We start from the raw sequence: 5,191 nt of genomic DNA, 5'->3' as shown, positions 1-5,191 counted from the left end.
GTCACAATAAGGGTGTCCATAAGTGCACATGGCACCAGGACATCCTAGGTCGTAGATTGATGATTGACTTTGTAGTTGTGTCATCTGATCTGYGGCTGTATGGTTTGGACACTCGGGTGAAGAGAGGAGTTGGACACTCRGGTGAAGAGAGGAGCATARCTGTAAACTAATCACCACCTGGTAGTGAAGTTGGATCAGATGCCAGGGGAAAATGCTGGATAGACTTGACAGACCCAAACATGTAGTGAGGGTTTGCTGGAAACATCTGACAGAAGAACCCATCAGAAAGACCTACAACTCACACCTCCAGGAGAACTTCAACAACATCACAGCTGAGTCGGGGATATTGAGTCAGAGTGGGCCATGTTCTGCACCTCAGTTGTATGAGTGGCTGACTTGAGCTGTGGCCACAAGGTTGTCGGTGCTTTGGTCGTGAACTTGGTGGTGGACACCCTGGGTAAAGGAGGCTTGTCAAGCTGAAGGAGTCCTATCAGGCCTTGTTGGCTGGTAGGACTCCTCGGGCTTTTGGCTGTTGCTAATGCAAAAGCTYGGATGTAGGAGGAGTTTGGTGAGGCCTTGGACAAAGTCTTTCGATTGGCTCTGAAGAGATTCTGTCAAACCATCTGGCGACTGAGGCAGGAGAAGCAGCACTTCACTAACACCATGCTCAGTGAATGTGGGGTGTTATTGACCACAACCAGTGATGTTGTCAAKAAGTGGTAGGAATACTTCTCAGACATTTTCAATTCCACTGGCACATCTTCTATGGAGGAAGCAGAGTCTGAGGACTTCGGGGTTGTCCGTCCATAGTTTGGGCTGAGGTTGCTGAGGTAATTAAAACCCTTCATGGCAGCAGGGCTCCTGGGGTTGATGAGATCTGCCCCCTGATTTCCCAAAGGTTTGCCATGAAATTCTGTGTCTACCCCCCCACCCCCCCACCCCACACACACACACCTCTCAAAAATTATGTTCCTTTTGTACTTAAAAAGCACTTCAAGCAGCTCAGAATCTGTGACTATGAATCTAAAAAGAAATTTTTAAGTAAAAATAAAAATTCTTATTTGGCTCATTAATGGAAGCCATGGGTTGGATGTGGACTGCAGGCTGCCAGTTGCCCATCCCTGTATTATTTCCTAGTATTTAAACTTCTCTGCTCATACTTTCTGCCTGTCTTACTATTTCTGTCACTCATTTTTGCAGTTTTTCTTTATTTTTTTACCACACCCCGCCCCCACGTTTTCATCCAATCGTTATGATTCTTGTCTCCCCTGTTCTATTCGTTCAAAGTATAGCTCTGATCATTTTGAATGAATGCCTTTCTCTTGCCTATTCTTGATGCTGATGCCTATTGATGCTCCACCCATCGTAGTCTTATCTGTAGAAGACTTGCCAATCACTCAGCTTTTTATTAATTCTCTTATTCTCATTTTTTCTGCTATTCTTCTCCCTGCTCTTATTATAAATTTTCTATCTTGTGTTTTCTTTTTTTTTTTTTCACTTGGCCTCTTTTTTTACATTAACCCTGCTCTTTTTCTTTGTTCAACTTTATTCTTTGAAATTAAGACATATTCTRATTTGGAGTAGAGTTGTTTACTTTTAGATAGCGTCTCTAGAATTGTAATTTTCATTTTGTGATCAGTGTTTGACATTGATTGGTGAACTGGTTTATCAATGAAACCTTTTTATAGTTATAATAATGTACTGCTGCATCCTGACTACAATAATCCAGCATATAGAAAATATGTATTTATGATTAAAACAGTTGCTTTTTCTATTCAAAATTGCATACAATGAGCCTTTTATTAAACATCAACAATTTGTTGTTGTTTTATGTTGTAATATACAAAGCAAGTATGCAATGATTGTGAGCAAATCTATAATGCCATGATTATTTACAACCCAAGTCAGACTGGGACACTTTCTTGAAAATATTTTCTCTGTCAAGCTAAATTAAGTAAAATACTATGGTCAAACAAATGTAGCTGAGCAAGAGAAATGTCACATTATCATGACTGAACACCAAACATTACCAGAGATGATGTTTCAAAAATATATATATATATTTTAAAACCAGAAAATAAACTCTGTTCTGAAGAACAATCATGTGGTCAAATAAATGTGTCAGCATAATATTAAATTAGGGACTTTAAAACAGGTCACTTGGCAGACATCCCAACACAGGATGATTGATGCAGTTGTTAGGAGAAAATAAATGCTAGACTAGACCGTGCCATTTCACAGCCATTTATTCAGCCTACACTGGCAGCCTATGGCCCGACGTGGACTGCRAACTATGTGGTCTGCAGCCCATGAATTGAGGCACAGATTTTGACATTAGTTTTGAGCTCCTAATCAGGTGCCCAGTATAGGATTTATTGCCCAGAAGCATTATTACAACAAAGAAATACTCTTCCAAACACAAATGTCCTTATTTTTGTGCCAAGTCTTTTTGCAATAAGAAAATAAAGCACATCAGACATTGAAAAATTAACATGAAAATGTCATATCTTGCTGTAGCTAAATATAAAACTGCCTCAGTTTGGATAAAGAGAAAGCCTGAATGAATTGATGATCTAATTATTAGTCAGATTGTTTAATACCACACTACTAGTGTCAATAATTTTATAATAACGTGTGAAAATTAGGTAACACTGATAGCTGAGTACAGGTTGATGAAATGCCAGCTGTAAGACAATAAAAGTAATGTCGGAGCTCAATAAACCATTGAAAATTTACTTATTTTAACTGAAGTATAAGATCTATTAGAAACTGGTAAAATTTTACTTGTTTCTAACGTTTTTCACAGGACCCCACTTCAAAAGATGTGAGCTCTGTCCTTTAACAGCACATACAAAGATCCACACMCTGTAATAGCAAGACTTCTGTCTCAGGGTAAGATACTACATTTACCAAGTGGGAGTGCTGAGATAAAACAGCAGAACTGCTGCCCTGAGGGAAATACACTGCTGTATTCCCTTCTAGACTGTAGCTGTGATTTATGTCTGTGTGTTGAACTGGTGTGTGTGACCATGATCATCTCAGTGTAGCATGAGAGTGCACATTTGTATTGTTAGAGGCGTGACGGGTGTTGGTACTCATGTGAACTAGACACCTAAAGGCATCTCGAGAAGGAAGAAAGAAAAGAAAATCAAATTTTCCTTGACCTGCATCCATCTCCATGCTTGATGGTTCTGTCATATCTCCAGCTTTGAATTCTTTCGGTTTCTCCTGTCATATCTCTCTGTCCAAGCTGTTCTTTTCCCTCACTGAATTCTGTCAGCATCACCACTCTTCTGCAGTCTCCCACTCCTACCTGCTCTCATTGATTCAAGCTTTAAACTTGCACTCTCATTCACTTACCCTGGAGGTGAAGTTGAATTACAGCCATTATCTTGCTGTGTCTGTGCACCCTCGCTGCCTCTGTGCCCATCTGAGCTTTTCTCCTACATACTATTTCTTCTAGGGCTTCAAGACTCCATGATGTTTTGGTCCACCTCTCAYTCACTGCAAATTGAAAGGTGCTGGAGAAAAATTGTGCAGTAGATACTTTGTGTTTCCCTTATCACCTCTTGTGTGACCAAATTACCATTGTTTGTCCCATTTTGAATCAATAAATTAATTATTTTTACAAGTGTCATAGAAGTGTCCCGATACCCGTTTGTCTCAAACTACATACGAGAGTTACACACTCACTTATAAACAGTTTCACAACAACAACAAAAAAGTTTGACTAGACACAGGGCTCTCAAGTTTTCACCTGAGCTTGGAGTGAGATTTCGAGCCACTGAACACTTTTGTCAAAAGTTGCTTTTGGCTGTCCTAAAAACTGCTAAATAACGTCATCGTCCAATTTGCATATTTAGACTTTTGCCAACAATTGTGATCAGTGCTGTATGGTATTTAATGTAGGAAAGAACAGTGTGTAAAATCACTCTGGTGGGGGGTCTGGGGGTCCTCCCCCATAAAAATTTGAATGAGTTAGACGCCATTTCCTRCATTCTGGTGTATTTTAAACAGACTCAGTTGTAAAGTTGGGTGGTGTAGGATAGTTTCACCTGTTCCTGCATCCTGTTGGTTACATCCTACATTAGAAACTGACAGTAATGACTACTTTATAGACCTGTCAGGTTTAAAGGTTGAATAATGTCAGTATTAAACATATTCTTGATCAGATGTTATGTTTAGAGTAACTGTTGAATTATATGAAAATAATTTTATGATTTATGTTCAGTCAAAAATGTCAAGAGGTAAGTCAGACATTTTTCACTCAAGGTCAGGAGAGGCTGAGGTTTAAATTCAGCCAGAGAGCTTAGGCCTTTAATCTGACTGCTCTACGGATGCAAGTGGAACCATCATTTTAACATGAATACCTGATTTTTTAACATGACTACTTGATTTGCAGTATAAAAACACTGTTTCTATAATCAGAACCACTGTGTGTGTGTGTGTGTGTGTGTGTGTGTGTGTGTGTGTGACCTATGTGTTCAATGATACAATTCAAAACACAAATCAGTTTATAAAAGCTTATTAAACAAGCAGCTTTTCATAAAAATCTAAGCAAATGTTAAACAAAAACCAACCTCCAAAGTAGCTGGAACTGTTTGTGGGTCCTGCTGCCTCTCCCTCAGTCTCCTTCTCTACTCTTACATCTCCTCCTCTCCTTCCTCATCTGTCCCTTCCTCCTCTTCTTCGCTTCTATGACTGGAATCAAACTCCATGACTAACTGGCCTTTTCAGCTGCTAATATTGATAACAACAACAGCACTTTTGCAAATAATTCAGTTTTATAATACAAAAGCTCTACACAGCCACTRGCTCTTATTCAAGCTGGTGGCTGTGCATGTTTTTATTAGTATGTGATATTTTAATAGTATGTATGAGTAGTTGTAGTCTTGCGTGTGACAGTCTAAAGCAGTGTTTCCTAAAGTTGGGGTCGGGACCCAAAATGGGGTCCCGAAACATCAAGGTGGAGTCCTGAAAAGATTTTCGGAATTAATTACATTTTTGGCTTAGTTGTTACAAAGGAGTGAGGTTAGTATATTTAAAATGGATAAATGTTGTATAAAATATTGTTACTATGCCCATGTTTTGTTTACCTGATACAAATGTTTATCATACAAAAATAGTTGGGGGCTCAGGTCTCTGCTACTGTTATTTTGTGGGTCAAAAGCTGAAAAGTTAGGGAACCACT

This window comes from Austrofundulus limnaeus, unplaced genomic scaffold (genome assembly GCF_001266775.1).
Source record: "Austrofundulus limnaeus strain Quisiro unplaced genomic scaffold, Austrofundulus_limnaeus-1.0 Scaffold316, whole genome shotgun sequence".
Lineage (NCBI taxonomy): Eukaryota > Metazoa > Chordata > Actinopteri > Cyprinodontiformes > Rivulidae > Austrofundulus > Austrofundulus limnaeus.
Note: the sequence above shows the minus strand (reverse complement) of the source record.